This window comes from Notolepis coatsorum, assembly GCF_963971535.1.
Source record: "Notolepis coatsorum genome assembly, chromosome: 16".
NCBI classification, from domain to species: Eukaryota; Metazoa; Chordata; class Actinopteri; order Aulopiformes; family Paralepididae; genus Notolepis; species Notolepis coatsorum.
The window spans coordinates 111,515,366-111,533,848 of record NC_140180.1 but is presented as its reverse complement, the minus strand read 5'-3'; the positions used below and the strand labels follow the sequence as shown (position 1 = coordinate 111,533,848).

At 40.3% G+C, this 18,483-nt stretch overlaps 1 long non-coding RNA gene across 1 annotated transcript; it reads right to left on the bottom strand.

Moving 5' to 3' along the window:
- Positions 1-310: 310 nt before the first annotated feature.
- LOC311242652 lies at positions 311-16,387 on the bottom strand. Its single transcript, XR_014620626.1, has 3 exons — positions 16,291-16,387; positions 13,476-13,543; positions 311-441 (listed from the first exon to the last, which is right to left on the bottom strand). It is a non-coding gene; the product is annotated as an uncharacterized lncRNA (long non-coding RNA).
- Positions 16,388-18,483: the final 2,096 nt, after the last annotated feature.

The following is an 18,483-nucleotide window of genomic DNA, read 5'->3' as shown; positions in this document are numbered from 1 at the left end:
TAAGGTGCCAGATTGACTGAAACTCATCTCACACTGGTCACAGTAGTAGGGCTTCTCTCCTGTATGAATGCGCTGGTGAGTCTTTAAGTGTCCAGATTGCCTGAAGCTCTTCTCACACTGGTCACAGTGGTAGGGCTTCTCTCCTGTATGAATGCGCTGGTGTTCCTTTAAGTCTCCAGATTGACTGAAGCGTGTTCCACACTGGTCACAGTGGTAGGGCTTCTCTCTTGTATGAATGCGCTGGTGACTCTTTAATTCTCCAGAGGTTTTGAAGCTCTTCTCACACTGGTCACAGTGGTAGGGCTTCTCTCCTGTATGAATGTGCTGGTGTTTTAGAAAAGCTGCCTTTTTGATGAAGTGCTTTCCACACTGGTCACAGCAGTGAGGCCTTGACTCATTCATATCTCTGCTTGTTGTTGGGGAGCAATGCAGCAATTGTACCTGGAGAAGAGAGAAGTACAACAATTAAAAATTCAGATTGTTTGTGTTTTGCATTCGTTCAGTTTGTATTTCTCAAGTTCTAAAAATGTTTTATGCTTATTGATGTGATTTAAAAGTGAATCTGCTCCAAGGGCGGTTATTTAAAACTGGCCAACATTAATAAAATACTGAGATAAAACCCAACATGCAGTTGCCTGAATGAAGATGGCGGCGTAGAGGAAGGACGTAGTGGTACGGGCTCCTACACAAAACTCTGACATATCGTTTAACGTAAGTATATGATAACTCTCGTGAATATTATTAACCACATCTCTAACAAAGAAATGCCACCCAAAAAATCTTAAGTGAAGGAAGATAAATGCAAGAAGATGACTGCATCGCCCAACGGTGGCGCTAGCATTAGCTTGAAACCACAAGGAGCTAACTCTCTGGCTAATACGTTAGCTAACACAGAGGCTAGCAGTGAAACCCCGCCGGCATGGTTTCTTGGGGAACGGGAAAAAGTATTAGACAGAATACAAACCATGATGGAACTCAAGTTGAACTCTCTAAATGTCTTGGTGGAAAGTCTTATCAGTGACAACCGGGCGCTAGGGCACCGTGTTAAGGAAATAGAATAAGTGCATGCTAGCTATAGTGCTAGCCTCAACTCCCTACACCAAGACATCAGCGAACATAATAAAAATACAGAGGAAGAAGTCAGCGGTCTGAAAGAAAAGCTTGACGATTGGGAAAACAGAGAGAGAAGACGGAACCTAAGACTGACAGTCATCCCGGAAGGTGTGGAGGGTAAAAACGCTATCGCTGTCCTACAAGTATGGCTCCCGAAAATACTAGACCTAGACACCGGGCAATCCATTGAGATCGAACGGGCTCACTGTACACTCCAACGCCGACCAGATGAAGGCAGCCTCCCCTGAGCCATAGTGATCCACCTACTCCGTTTTACTGATGGGTCCAGAATCCTTAAAACGTCCCGGGCCGGGCCGGTGCCAGTTAAGATAATGTATATGGTCCAAACACCAAGATGACCCTAACTTCTATGTGAACCTCAGCGGCCAAGGTCCTTAAAATAACTTATAGATCTTAATTGATTGGATTTTGTCAACAAAAATTATGACTAAATATGGTCGTCAGCAAAGCTTTCCCCCCCCCCCCCCCCCCGACGTCGAGACGTCACGTTAATGTATATCATGCAACACTAATGTGACTAAATAATTAATGCAATATTGTTGACTACAACTGAGGACACAAAAACCATGACGAATTCTCTCTTAATTTATGTTGACTAAAACAAGATGAGACAAAATAATTATAACTTTTAGAATAATTCACGTTATTATTTCAGCATTTCTCATTTCCGTTTCCAGCGATAGCTAAGCTCCGTACCGTTTATGGCCCACTAAAAGCCAAGCTACGCGAGGCTAAAAACTGTGTCCCAGGTCTCTCTTGACTACAGCTTATACCAATAACTAGGGGTGGGAATCACCAGTTTCATCACAATATGATACGATATCGATTCTTTGGACAACGATACGATATTTCCCGATATCAGAAAGTCTGCCACGATACGATACGATTCGATTCAGGTGTCTGCGATCGATATGAGACAATATCATAAGCCCATTTAACACAATAGGTAACATTTAGATTAACTCAAAAAAGGCAATGGAAATATCATTTGACATTTACATTTTTGAGCTCTTCCAGACATTTAAATGAAAAACAATCTATTGTTTTCAATACAAATAGACCTCCTGTTCACTGTAAAGTGCCATGTTTTGATATATTGAGCTTTAAACATTAAGTAAAAATGTTTGGAACTAACAACATGCAACATAAAACCTCTTCCTCTCCCAAACCGCTCCTACAATTGTTTTATGTTGCATGATGATCATGGATACATTTATTATGTATTGTATTTTGTATGTTTAAATTAGGGGTGGGACTCGATTAAAAATTGTAATCGAATTAATTCGAGACTTTATAGTTAACTAATCGAAATTAATCACATTTTAATCGCATATCAATATTTGATGCGAGAAGCAACATTTTTCAATTCAAATGAATTTTGGTATACGAGTGAATCAACATTATACATACGTTTAAGCAGCAAAATCCTGTATTAGCTACTACACAGACCAACAGATCACAGCAATTTTAGGAATAATATATAGCGCAAAGGACCTTTTGTAAACTCAAGCACTTTCGAGGTAAAAGTAAAACGCAGTACTTTCAAGTACATTCCAGAACAGTTGACCATTGGAAAAAAATAAATCTTGATTCATCTCAATTTCTCTTATTTAATTTTTTTTATGAACAAACCAGACTAAGAAAAAAAGTTATTTGCGATGTATTATACTTTATACTTATAGCACGTGCATGAGTCTGGTCTCCTTTGAAAGGTAATATTCTTACACAATAAAGAAAAATCATCATGCGATTAAATGCATAATACATTTATTACTTTTAATTCTTTCTGTAGTTAATTAATCTAAATTAATGCGATAAAGTGATAATGTTAAATATCAACATTATCTATCCATCCTCAGTAAATTTACTATCAATATACTCCTCTGACTTCATCTGGTCTTTCCAAACACACACAGAAGGGAGAATGCCCCTCCCCCCATTCCCCAGTGCCCACTAATGGACCTCTGCTGTTCTCTCTATGGCTCTGATCAGGGTTAGCTTATGCTAACGTAACGTTAATTTCGGTCTTTAACGTGACGTGAGCATAAAATAATTGTGTTAGATGCATTTGACCCGTTGTGCGAAAAAACAGCAGGGACTTATTTCGGACAGATAGCAATACTATAAAGTATAGATTTAGCTCTACAAACAGCCCCACAGACTATGCAAGTCTGTTTTGATATGCTGGCCGTCTAGAGTGATATTAGACGCATCCAAGTGGCCGGGAAAGTGTTAAACCACTACTTTTATTCTAATCGATCGTCTTGAAAACCATGTCGGTTTCTCAGACCATGTGCTGGGCTGGTTTAAAACATACATCAGAGGGAGGAAATTCTATGTTAAACTAGGAGATCACATGTCTGATATATACGACAACAACTATGGAGTTGCACAAGGGAGTTGCTTAGGTCCTTTACTCTTCTCCCTTTACATGTTACCGCTGGGTGATATCATCAGAGAACATAATGTAGATTTCCATAGCTATGCGGATGATACACAACTGTACATATCTGCTGAACCAAATGATACAGCGATTAGCTCCATTACAGACTGCTTACTGGCAATAAATAAATGGATGAGTAAGAACTTCCTGAAACTAAACGAGAACAAAACTGAAATTCTAATTATCGGCTCCAAAACTAAAAAAGAAACATTAATAAAGAACCTGGGGGGACTAACCCCTTGGATCAAATCTGAGGTCACTAGTCTTGGGGTTATCATAGATTCAGAACTGAACTTCAATTCTCATATTAGCAAAGTGACGAAAACATCGTTCTTCCATCTCAGAAATATAGCAAAAGTACGACCATTTATTAATCAGAACGATGCTGAGAAGCTAATTCATGCATTCATATCTAGCCGGTTAGACTACTGTAATGGACTTTTCACAGGTCTCCCTAAGAAAACCACAGAGAGGCTTCAGCTAATCCAAAACTCTGCAGCCCGACTGCTAACTAGAACCAAAAGGAGAGAGCACATTAGTCCAGTCCTAGCCGCTTTACACTGGCTTCCTGTAACATTTAGAATTGACTTTAAGGTCATTCTCCTTACATACAAAGCTCTAAATGGACAGGGACCTAGCTACATCGCCAACACTCTAATAAATTACACACCAGCAAGAACACTGCGATCATCAGCTGCTGGACTACTAGAGGCTCCCAGAAGCAGTCAAAAGAGGATCGGTAATGCAGCCTTTATCAACTATGCCCCAAAACTATGGAACAAACTACCCCAAAACATCAGGGAAGCCAACTCGCTAGACATCTTTAAAAGACAGCTTAAAACCTCTTTGCTCAGGCATTTCACTGATAGATATCTGCTACCACCTAGTGGCAAGAGGAAACATCAGGGATATCCTGACACAACTTGTATTTATTCTTACCCTGCCTACTCTTTTACACTTAGTTATTGCACTTTTTACTTCTTACTGATGACTATTTTTAAACTGAATCATTTTAAACTATTCTTATTATTTGCTAGATCCAAATGTGAAACACTGATTATTTGTTCATGAATTACAGGAGTATTACTGAATAGAGAGCCTATTAGGATGCTAGATCCTAATGTGAAACACTGATTTGCCATATCTTGCTATGCTCGCTCATGCCTGTATTTTTTATGCCCGTTCTATTTTATAATTTTTTGACTATTTTTAAACTGAATCATTTTAAACTATTTTTCATTCATACGATTCATAAATCAAGCGACAAATGGCACGATTTCTAAGGAAATACATTGAAGCGCCGTTTGCTCGAGTTTCTTGAGATTAGACAGAACGCTCTGGAAATACTCATATTCATCACGGTATAAAACGGAAATGTATGAAAAAATTATCTGTTTTGTGCATGTTGACTGAAAGCAACTCACTGACAATCGACGTGTTCATTAGATCCATAGCTATAATATTTCATATAGTTTTAGCACTCGCAAGTTTGGCAGTCTCCCCATTGACTTACAGCGATGGTGTTCTACGCAGAAGGTAAACAGCGACCCCTAGGCGCTGAATGAGTTAACAGACAGATAATACAATAAAGTGGTGGAGTAAAATGAAATGAAATATGAGCTACGTTAAGCACAATAGATTTTAGAATGTATATACATTCCGAAAACGTGAGATTCTTGTTTTCCTTGGATCCTCAACCGTAGTAGTGTGCACATACATTAAATAAATAATATACATTATATACATAAAATACATTATATACATACAAATACAATACAACAAATAGACTTAAAATAATCCTATAGAATATAACTTTAACAAGACATTTTGTGCGATGGTGGCTGTGTGGTTGTTCCTCCCCTTTAAGTCTGTGATGTTCTGTAGGCCTCTCCAGACACTAACCCTAACCCTTTAAGTCTGTGATGTTCTGTAGGCCTCTCCAGACACTCCTTGTGTCGTTGCTGTTCAGCTGCTCTTCTATCTTCTCCTTGTATTCCTTTTTTGCAGTTTTTATTTCTCTCCTGAGATTGTATTTGTTCTTTTTTATTTTGTCCATGACTTGAGATTCGAAGGTTTCGTCTCTTTCCTTGAGGGCCACTCGAACTGCAGTGTTTATCCAGGGCTTTTGGTTGGGATAAACCCGGATTGTCTTTTTAGGTAAAATGTCCTCCGTGCATTTTTGGATGAATCCACAGACTGCTTCTGTGTTCTCTGGCTTCTCAAACACACTCCAGTCTGTGCATGCAAAGCAGGCTGAAAGCGTGGCCTCTGATTCGTCGTCCCACCGAAGTACTTCCTTCTCGGTGGGCGGGGCCTGCTTCAGCTTCTGCTTGTAGGTGGGCAGCAGCAAACAGCTGTAGGCATGATCCAAGATGGCGGACCCGCAGGTTTGTTTATCACTGTGTTGATAAAATTTCGGCAGGACTTTCTTCAGGGAGGCGTGATTGAAATCGCCTGCTACGATGAGGGCCGCGTCCGGGTGCTTCATCTCGGTGTTGCTGATGGTCTCGTGCAGATCTTGAAGTGCCGATACCGCGTTGGCAGACGGAGGAATATACACCGCATACAGAATCACCGCTGTTAGCTCCCTCGGTAGCCAGAATGGTCGACACAGGGTGGATGTGTATTCCAAGTCTGGCGAGCATGACGAGTCGTGGGGATGCATATTCTCCGGTCCACACCAGCTGTTGTTGACCAGAAGACAAATACCCCCACCCTTGTATTTCCCCAAGAGATACTTTGTTCTTTCCCTCCGCTGAATGGAGTAGCCAGCCGGGGCGATGGCGTGGTCTGGAACCTCTTCTTTCAGCCAGGTCTCCGTGAGGCAGATGATGTAGGGGTGGACGGTATACGGTATGAATTTGCGCTACGGTATGGATTTTGACTATACCTTGTGACCGGTAGAGCAACTCTAAAGTAGCAATGACGTAACCACAGTGTGGAGGGAGGGGGCTGCTAGGAGTGGAGCTAACGTTAGCTTGTTCCTTAATATGCACTGTCTCTGTATTCTAAACCAATAAATACAAATACAAAAATCCATTATCATTCGTTCCTAACCAGGCACTACAATTCATATGCTAGCTTTTATTCTCTCCACCACTTCTAACCAGATTGCAATTTTGGCTTCACTGACACCCAAAATTCTTGCTGTAGATATTTCTAGATAGATCACATCGAGATATGTAAGAACCCATACCTTCCGACAAATTTTTTCCGGTTGAAACCATCGTGATGCTATCAGATTTGTAGCCGCTGTGAGACCAGATAAAACAAATCTCTTTAGCTGTATAGGGGCTGCATACTGAAAAACATCATTCAACAGCAATACAGAGGGGTGTACAGGTATGTTCAGAAATAACAATTTTGATAATTGCTGGGCCACTTCTTTCCAGAATATCTTAACTGGTGGGCAATCCCAATACATGTGCATAAATGTACCCTCATCCCCATTTTTACATAAGGAACATCTGGAGTCTTGTTTAAGTCCCATTCTGTTCAATCGTATAGGAGTCAGGTATGTCCTATGAATATAATTAAGATTAATTTGTTGATGGTCCGGGTTACGTGACGCAATTCGAACGTTTGCCCAGACTTCTTGCCAATCAAAATTTATTTCCAAGTCTGGTATATCCCTCCTCCAGACTGAGTCTAGGGGGAGGATTCCATACGAGGACGTTAGTAAGTGATGATAAAAATCAGATACGAAACCTCTCGATGTCTCTCTTTCATAGAAGAATGTGATATCTGTGGTGCTCAATTGGTATCCTTAATGGGACTCCATGAGCCTTCAAACAAACCAATAACTGTGCGTAAAAATAATATGTGGAACTGGTGAGATAAAAAAATGTATGTATGTCTTTATAGCTACAAAAACCCTGTTTGTTGAAAACATCTCCTAATGTGTGTGTGCCCTGCTTTTCCCATTTAGGGTATCTTATAAGTCGTTTTCCAATCAGGAGTGCATTGTTATTGAATAGGGGAGTATGACTATGCCATTTATGTTGGTTAGAATATTTTATGTGTTTCACGCCATATTCGGATCACATGTGTAACTGAGGGGTACAATTCCCTGACTGTATTGTTAGATATGGTATTTAATACCACTACCTCTTGTACTTTAACTTCTGGCCATCCAGTACATGATCTAAGTATGATGAACACTTTCCCACCTGATGAAACGAATCCACACAAATGTACAAATCGAAGGTTTAATATAGCAAAAGGTATATACAACGTTCACTTGTTTACACTTATGATTTGAAATATGCACTTGTATGGCAAATGAGTATTCGTAGGTAAATCAACATTGAATGTCCAATCTCTGGTTACGCAGGGAGTAAGTATACAACCTGGATATTTAGGAAACTATAGCGATGGTACTTAAATGATTATAGCTGGATACACTAAGGGGGGGGGGGTCCCGCTGGTTGTAAGACAGTAGGAGGGGGGGGTTAGAGAAGCCGCTGGCGGTATCCCATCTGGCCGACGGTTTCTTGGGAGAATTCAAAGTCTTGAACACGGTGCCCACAGAACCTCGGTCCGCAGACGAATACAGCTGGACCCTCTGGTGGACGGTAGCTGCCGGTCCACAACGGAGAGACGTGAGGCGACCTCACTGGTGTAGAGCGCCGTCTCACCTGGAGTCCTCTCCGGGGGGTAGTTCCAACACTCCGCAGTGTTGGCCTTTATCCATGGAATAATCAAAGCACCCAAAGCATAATCCAAGCCGTGGAAGGCTCGCCGTCGTCCGGGTAGAGTAATCCAATATACAGGTCCAGTCGCCCTGGCCCGGAGCTCCTCGGATGCAAGCACCACTAGGGGTCTGCCCAGCCTGGTTAAGCGTCCAGATAACGTCAGGAACGATGGGGGTACTGATAACTTTAGAACTCTAACCGAACGATGCACCATACATAAATAGACTATTATTAGCTTAATAGAATACGTCCAACTCGACGGTATAGTGCCAAACTATGACTATTCAACTATTAATCTACACGATATCTCAATGCCTATTCTGAGGCCAAGTAGGCCTTACTACACCACACGTGCGTCGTGGGGAGGCTTCGCGTCTGTCACTCTGTTGGAGGGTAAAGAACTGGACTAAAAGGAAGTTCTACTTTACTTGCGCCATATATATATGCGCTATGAACAAATAGTACCATTCGTATTTCGCCCGACATATTCCTGCGCGGAACCGGGGCTTGCCACGACATGTTGGGCGGCACGATTGAACTTGGACCTAGGGGTATGGCAACCTGGCGCCAGGTTCTCGTCCAATGGTAGAATGAAACTATTATGGGCTGTTTAGTAGACTAAAGGGATATTCAGTGCATATTGTACAAAGAATATACAGGGGATATCAAACGATATACAAATACAATTAAATATATATATATAAATAAATATATATATTCGGTTTAATCTGATCCTTCACAACAACATGAGTAATAAGGGGGCCAAATTTCAATTCGCATTGCTTAATTGATAATATGGTGTATATTATGTCCTGCAGTCTATGTGGTGCTACTATATTTACTTCTAAGTTTCTCCAGGATACAGATGCTTGGGAATCAAACCAGGTTGTCAGTGGTCTTAACACTTTGAGCGCCACGCCGGGTTTTCCTTTTTAGCGGCTGAATGCCACCATCGGCGCCAATGTTAACGTTAATATCGCCTAATCTATGTTTTAAATTATGGCTATGTGTCTAATCTGCCCATCGCATTATCAAAGACTATTTTCCAGTCAGTGCTGTCAAGGCAGATTGTTTTTTTATTGCGGCATTTCCGTTTCAGAGCATTTAGAAAAGCACCCGTTTTCAGATAAAAAACGGCCCATTCTGGAGCATTCTATGAAAATCGCCTTTTACTGGAATATTCCACAACGTTGATATTCGTCGGCCTTTTTATGAATCGTTTTCAAATAAACGCTAGATGATCAATATTATACGTGCACGCAAGCACATTCGAGCCGCGCATGGATAATCGCCCCGTTGATTTCCTCATGGACTTTTACAGTGAAACCGAAAGAAGACATTTCACAAAACAGCTTATAACTTCATCAAACTTACTCTGATTATCCTAACACTGATAACATAGAGTCCTTACCTGACATCAGATGGTATCCAACTGGTATATTCCAATTCCTGATCACCATTCGAAAAAATCGATACGTGTATGGATCCAACGCGATACAGTAGAACTCCATGATCAGCAGGGATCTGAGGTTCCAGAATGAACTGTGGTAACCCCGGCTGGATCAGTGGACTGGAAAATGTGGAGTACCGGATTTTTTTCCCCATTCATTTTCATTGAGTCCATTCCAAAATCACTTATGTCATCTGGGAGACGACAGGGGGCGCTTTTTTCCACAATGATCGCCGGCGCCGCTCGGCTATACTCGGGTAGGCTCGGGTGATGCAATATGATTTCAGATCGCTAAAAAAAAAAAAAAAAAAAAAATCCGGGAAATCTCGTGAGTGGCTTTCAACCACCTATAAAAAAACACGAGATATCTCGTGAGTGGCACGGAAAGAGTTAAAGAGTACGCTTTAAAATAGTGGTAAAAATCTGGAAATGCCATACCTCCGTCGGCTTTATTTCTCTGTGCGGTGGATCTTTTTATACGTGGAGGTTTGTTATTCCAAATAAATTTGTATGTGGTGGAGTGTAATTTTTTCCAGTAACCATCAGGAGGGGATAACGGTAACATTGAGCTAATGAAGTTGATTCTAGGTAAAACATCCATCTTAACTATTGATACCCGTGCCTGTACTGAATTTTTAAGTTTGGACCACCTGTCAAAGTCGTATTTGATCTTATCTTGGAATTTTATGTAATTATACTTCACCGTTTGGCTTATAGTAGGGAATACTTCAACTCCTAAACATCTGAAGTGTTTAACCATTGGTATTTTTTCTGGAAGGAGTATATTCTTTGCAGGGGCATTAAGTGGAAGGAAAGCAGACTTTGGCCAATTTATCCTAAATCCCGATAGATTGCCAAAGTCATCAATCAACTTGAGAAGATGAGGCATTGAGGTGTTAGGGTTTTGCATGAACAATATTACGTCATCCGCATATAAACTAATATGATGTTGTGTGCCCTTAATTGCGATCGGTTCTATAGATTGGGATTGTCTTATATATTGTGCTAAAGGCTCTAATGATAAAGCGAATAGTCCGGGACTAAGAGGGCAATCCTGTCTGGAGGAGCGCGATACCGGAAAGATTTCGGAGGTGATTATACCTGTTGTAATCATGGCCGATGGGTCTTTGTATAATACTTTAATCATATCAATGAATCCTTTTTCTAACCCCATCCTTTCTAATACTGCCCATAAATAAGACAATTCCAACCTATCAAAGGCTTTCATCGCATCCAGGGACAGCATCGCTATAGGTGTGGTGTCATCCTTGCTGGCATCTAGCACATGTAGTAACCGTCTTATATTATCCGTGATCAAGCGGCCTCTTATGAAGCCAGTCTGATCAGGATGAACTAAAGACGTCATATGCTTTTGAAGTCTGATGGCTAATACCTTGGAATACAGCTTGATATCGGTTCCGAGGAGGCTTAAGGGTCTATAACTACCGCAACCGGTGGGGTCTTTGTATTTTTTAAGGAGGACTGCTATGAGTGCAATATTGTCGATCTTATGGAAGTTCCCCTCCTTGATTGAATATAGAATCATATTAAGTAATAGGGGTCCAATTACATCCCAGCATGAGAGGTACATTTCTGGTGGGATACCGTCCCTTCCAGGAGCCCTACCACTTTGCATTTCAGATATGGCCTCCCTAAGTTCATCTAGTGTGATGGGTGTTTCTAACCGTTTTGCGTCATCCTCTTGATAGTTTAGGAAGGTTAATTTGATTAAGATATATGTCCATTTTGTTTTGATCGAAGGCCATTTCTGATTTGTACAAGTTGGAGTAGAACTCTTTGAATGTCTCGTTGATTTTTTTAGGGTCTGTAACAAGTCCTTGCTTTGCCTTAATAGTAGTTATATCTGCACATTTTGCGTTGGCTCTTAACTGCATAGCTAGTAGGTGACTTGGTTTAGAACCATGAAAGTAATGCTGTTGTCTTGTGCTAGGTATTTGAACTTCAGATTGTTGTTTAAAAATGGCATTAATCTCTTTTTTTAACACATTAATTTGAGATTCCAATCGGACCGAGTAGTTGTATTGTAAAGAGGAAAATAACGTAGAGTAAAGAGTTTCCAGCTCTGCCAGTTTTGAACAACGATTCTTGCGTATTTGAAGAAAAGTTCCTGGTAAAATCCTTGATAAATCCCTTTACCGACATCCATAATATTCTGGGGTCCTGTACCGATTTTGCATTCTCCAGTAGGAATACAACAAGAGCTTCTTTGAATTGTGTAATGAATTCCTTGTTTTTCAGCAATATCGAGTTAAATCGCCATCTTGGGGCTCGGGATGACAGTATACCAAATGATCCTTTTAGGAGTAAATAACAGTGATCTGATAGTGCATTGGGTACCATTTCCACGTCATAGTTATCAAATAGTCTAGGGGATGCAAACACATAATCTATTCTGGAAAATGTGTTATGTCTTGCAGATCGACAAGAGTACTTCCGGGTCGTCGGGTTGAGTGATCGCCATAGGTCATTTACACCTGTATTCTTAGACCAATCCTTTAGATGAATTTTTCTGGTCATTGGAAAAGGTGGGATAAGATTTATCCATCCCGGGATCCCAATGGCATTAAAATCCGCGCCAATTATAAATGAGTATTCAGGAAAGTTTAACATTGTTCTAGTAAGTGTAGCGTAGAAGTTAGCCTCGTACAGATTTGGGGCATATGCCGCTACCAACGCTATATTCCTGTTCCTGTATACAATTTTAGCTATGGTTATCCGACCATCTGTGTCAGACCATACTTCCTGCAATTCAATATTCAACTTCCGTTTCACGACTATAGCAACTCCACGGGATCTCGTTCCAAAGGAAGAGTGACTAATGTTATGATATATGTTGTCCACTAGTGTTGCTTTGTCTTCCACTAAAAGGTGCGTTTCGCTTAGAAGAGCCACATCAACCTGTTTGTTTTTCATCAGTGTGAGCACGCTTTTGCGTTTATGTTGATTATTTATTCCCCCAGTATTCCAGATCATTATATTCAAACTAGCCATAATCTATACATGTTGTTGTGTACTTGTTGGTAATGCGTCTGGTTGGTAATTTTGTGAATACATTTGTTGAAACAACTTTGTTGGCCGACGGCTTCAGGTAACTTAACGTTAGCTGCACTCTAACGTTACATAGCTTAATTAACGTACATAACATACCTGTGTAACATTAAGCAGCTTGTGTTCCGCTGGGAAAGCATCACTGCATACACTTTGTTTAATCCAAACGTCCATTCGGAAACGTTGTATTATGAAACCAGTATGAGACGCTGTGCTTATTTATTGTTTCAATTAGGAAAGTTGATGCTCACATGGCTATTTTGTTTAGAATTTCAGGGTGATGATCAGAGCCAATCAGAGGCAGATCGGGGCTGGTCTTTGCAGAATGCACGTGTTAGAGTCATTCAAAGGCAGAGATTTATTAAAAAAAAATTAAGAACGCACATGGCCACGGGGGGAAATACGCTACACACACACATACACACAGACAGACAGACCTGCTGGGAGCTGCACCAGTGCGACAAGGGAAAACATTCAGTCGCACTCCACTGATTTTTGGGGGCACAGTGCGACCAAAACAGTCGGCACTCTGGAGCCCTGAATTTATTCTATGTATTGTCTTTTATATGGACCCTGAGTGCGTGATAAAATGTAGATTGATTGACATCCATGAGGTATTTAGGAATTATAGAAATTAAGAACAATATTACTTTAAAGAATGTAAATGAAGTGGTAAAATTATTACCTCTGGCAAGTTCGTCTATGTCCAGCAGGGAAGCGTGTGGACGTCTGGACAATCCATTAGGGGTTTCTCTAGACGTTGACACAAAGATGTCCAAAACAAATTAATCATGGTGGACGCAGTGGATTATTTGACAAGTTAATTTACAGAAGGTTAAGAGAAAAATATACCTTCATGTCATGGTTCATAATGTAGCGACAATAGCCTAAATCTACCTAACTTCTTTTTGTTGTACTGTACTTGTGCTGTATAATGATAGCTAATCAAATCTAAACGAGGGAAACGTCCACTTCCTAACAAGTTGAAATAAAGGTTTGAAACGGGAAAAGGGAAATGTTAGCTTTTAGGCTAGAGTGTAAGGTAGCCTCCTAGCTCTCCAAACCATGCAACATAAAGTATGTACTGATCACAGACTGGTAGGATCGTTCTATGTATTTATCACAGACATGTAGGATAGTTCTATGTTTTGATCACAGACATGTAGGATAGTTCTATGTATTGATCACAAACATGTAGGATAGTTCTATGTATTGATCACAAACATGTAGGATAGTGCTATGTACTGATCACAGAAACAAGTGTTCATTTACGTATTGTGAAATGTTCATCGTCACTTACTTTATCAATTTTTATTGGAAGCTGGAATCAAAGTGCTTGAATCTTCCAAGAGATTGTAACGCAAGCTTCTCAACAAAGACCTGTGTCAAGCTAGCGACAAAAACAATATGACTTACAATATGAATCTTTCAAAAATAAAAGCTGCAACATATGAGTCTTTTCAGCTTTTTATACCATCACTTGTTAAAACATAGCCTACCTGGAATTATCCAGTTTGAGTGATGGTAAAGGAGTGTAGGTACAGGATATAGTCAGAATCAGGCCGGGGTCCTGTTTTTATATTAATCGTGGCTGGTGTAACTATATGACAGTGATCCTACAACACTGTTCTCCTGACCTGGAAACTTTTTTCATGAATTGTAAAACCCTTCTACTCCCCCCGCGAGTTTGCCTCATTCATTCTGGTCGGTGTTTACATTCCTGTCGAGCTGCTGCTGTGTTTAAATCCAAAATATTAATAAATCCTCTGCCATTGTTGTGTAACATGTCATTTCTTCTCTAGTCTTCTTTCTCTGCCTCACGTGAAGTTAAATCTACTCTAGAAGTGAAACTGAAAGCATAGACCGGTGGGGGTGGGGGCAGTAGGCAATTAATTTAGTCAGTGATGCCTGAACACAGAATGACACTGGTATCATTGACTACCGTGCCAAGCCTAGGTGGAACTAAGTATAACTTAATAAAAGATAATTATATTTAATAATAATAATCATTATAAATATATAATCATTATAAATATTTATTTCTGTTGTACCGAACTCGTACCGAACCATGACCCCAAAACCGACTAGTACACCGCTAGTACACAAGAGGCTGTAACGTCCTACACCAGCTTCTGTGAGGACAGCTGTGTACCAACTCAGACCCGGGTGAGTTATAACAATGACAAACCCTGGTTTACGACAAAGCTTAGGCCACATCCACACAGAAACCGATCTTTTTCGTTTTCATTTCAAAAAGGTAATGCTACCACAAATGTACAAAATAAACGTTTTTCCTGTTTTAGACTTCGCTCTTTTATTTTAAAACCCCTGGACCGGAAGTATTATTGTTGTTATCGCTAGCGGAACAACTTGTGTCGTCCGGTTCTGTGTTTTTGAGCTAACGCTAATACAAATGTTGAGATTGTTGGTGAACAAGCGACTAACTGCAGCTATGTCGTATCATGTTTCTTTTTTGTTGGCTGGGTTTGCACATGCGGATTAAGGAAGAGGTGGGCTATTGCGTCATCGGTTCAGGAAAGATGCGTACTGGCTTGTAAAGACGGAAACGCAAGGCTGGCGTCTTCAGATTTGTTCACTCTGGGACCAGTTTTCAGAAAATAGCGTATTCAGGCTCCCAGAACGTGGTTCCGTCTGCACGAAACGTGCATACGATCAAATACTTTGGCGGATACACCCAAACTCGTCTCCGTCTGGACATGGCTTTAGACAGCTCATGCTGGAAAAAGAGAAGGCCTTCAGAAGTGGAGACAGACAGTTTCAAGGCATCAAAGTACAGGTTTAGCAAGTCGCTGAGAGAAGCTAAACGACAGTACTCAGAGAAGCTCCAACACCAGCTCTCAGCCAATGACACTGCTTCTGTCTGGAGAGGGCTCAGGAACATCACTACTACAAGCCCAAATCCCCCCCTTCCATGAACGACCCTCGTCTACCCCCCTTTCCATGAACGACCCTCGTCTAGTATATTGTATTAGTATATTGCATAGTATATTGTATGGTAACTCAGTTAGCATACTGCATTGAACATTGTAGATATGTATATACTGAACACTGTGTCTACGTACGTGACTTCTATTTTTTACTTCTATTTCTACATGCTATGCTATTTTATTTCATACTTATCTTTTGTCTAGCACAATCTCTGGAGCGTAACAGAAAGAAGCATTTTGTATAAAAGTATTCTGTACTTCTGTATGACAACTATTAAAGAAACTTGAAACCTGAATGAGTTCTACTGCCGCTTTGAAAGACAGATGGTCAAAAACGCTGGCACCGGGAGTACAGATGGAAAAACAGTGTGGCAGTCATGCTAAATGCTAGCAGTTAGTTGACCATGGAGAGGGTAAAGTACTACAAATGTAAAACATATGGCATTTGTTTTTAATTAAACTGGGATTGTACAACTTCAAGGCTCCTTTCGAGCCGCTGCTGCAAGGAAGCAGCACAAGAGAGGAAAACAATGTACACATAATTGTACTTACAGATGTTGTGGTGTCCACAGTCTGATGTCTGTTTTCTCAGGAAGAATGTTTTGATCCAGATGTGAAGTCTTGGTCCAGTAGAGTTCTGCTACAGAGAATCTTTACACTGTAAACACACAAAGTGTTTGAGGAGTAATCCAGGAAGACGTTGGAAGCCTCACGCACCGGCGGTACCACGTGACTGATCAGGAAATAGAGTTAAAATAATAATGCCCCTACCCTGCTTGCTACAGTGGCTTCTTTTATTTTTAGATTATTATATTTTTAAATACCTGAGAAAAAAGGTGTTTATTTCTTTGTGATGATTATAATTGCTAAATAAACATTCTGGTTTATAACATGAATCAATTTGGTCTGGTTCAGTTTTTTTACAGGAATATTATTTATAAACTTTAATACGATAAATATCGAGTCATATCGAATATCGACATTATGCTAAAAAATATTGTGATATCAAATTTAGGCCATATGGCCCAGCACTAATTCTATGTATATGCAGTTTGTTGGGAACCGTTTTGAGTATGAGTAATGAGTATGAGTATCAGCTCTATATTTAATTTTTCAAAATGTTCAGTTGCTATCGCATGCACTCATCTGTGTTTCATTACACACATGGGTGCATGCTTACCAGCTGTTCGCCTGTTTTTAATGCAACATGCAAGACTAATATCACCGACATCTAAGAAGGGAGATCCCCCCTTGAATTGGCCCTTCTAAGGTTTCTCTCCTCCACATTGCCTGTGGTGCATGTTTTCCTATTGTTAGGTTTTAGTGAGTTTTTCCTTACCTTCGCGTGGGGTACGTCTGGGAGTGTTGCATGCATGCATGCATTCATTTATTATTTATTTTGAGTTTATGGACCTTATGGTATTCTTGTTTTTTCTTGACTTACTGTGTTCTTTTTTCTTCTTGACTTGTTTAAAGAAGACGTGTCTCTGTTAAGCACTTTGAGTTGCACTCCGTGTATGAAAGGTGCTATATAAATGAAGATTATTATTATTATTATTATTAATATCACGTTAACGTTCGTCATCTAATGGCAGCAGCTCCCCGTAACGTCGGTCTGGCTGAATACAGTGAACAGTGAACAACAAGTCAACAAGATGGCGCCGCAGTGTTCTGTCTCTCTGTGGCTCCGTCGAAATGTTGCTTGATTTTGTTCATTTTTACGGTATGAAGCACAATCTCAGGGGCCACACAGAACCAAGCATTTCACTATAATGTACTTGTACCTTATATGTGACAAATAAAATAAATTTAAAAAACTTGAAACTTCAGCTACGATAGAGCTAACTGTATCGGGATAAATGTAATATGTTATTGTGAAGATAATTATGTCGCTGCAGATGCTAGCAGTTAGTTGACCATGGAGATGGTAAAGTACTACACATGTAAAACATTTGGCATTTGTTCTGAATTAAACTGGGATTGTACAACTTCAAGGCTCCTTTCGAGTGCCGCTGCTACAAGGAAGCAGCACAAGAGAGGAAAACAATGTAAACATAATTGTACTTACAGATGTTGTGGTGTCCACACAGTCTGATGTCTGTTTTCTCAGGAAGAACGTTTTGATCCAGATGTGAAGTCCAGTAGAGTTCTGCTACAGAGAATCTTTACACTGTAAACACACAAAGCGTTTGTGGAGTAATCCAGGAAGACGTTGGAATAGGGCTGGGCGATATAACGATAATTATCGTTTTTTTTTTTTACATGCAACAGGGCAGTTTTAAAACCAGAGACAGTGGACAGACTTGTCTTTAATGGCTTTGCTTGTCCAAATGACAATACTGACCAAAATTGAGATATATTTTTCTCTTGTCCATTTATTTTGTTTGCTTTCTAATTTAAAATACAGTTTGAAACCGTCTGTACACAGTAGGCTATGTGTGCTAGCAGAGCTAGACTCCAGTCACGAGTCACGGTGCACATGTACAGTGGTTTGTCCACCAAAAAAACGCCAAAAGATAGAAAAGAAACTAGCAGAGCGAGAACTGTTCAACTCCCCTGGGCCCTCATTTATCAACAATGCTTAGAAAGTGTTCTATTTTCGTTCTTAAGCACAGAATTTAGAATGTCTCTACGCACAGAAAAATCGGGATTTATCAAACGTGCGTACACAGGTTCTACGCACACTCCTTGTTGATAAATGCCATTTGCTCAATGCTCCTCGCTCGTGCACGATTTTAAGTATTT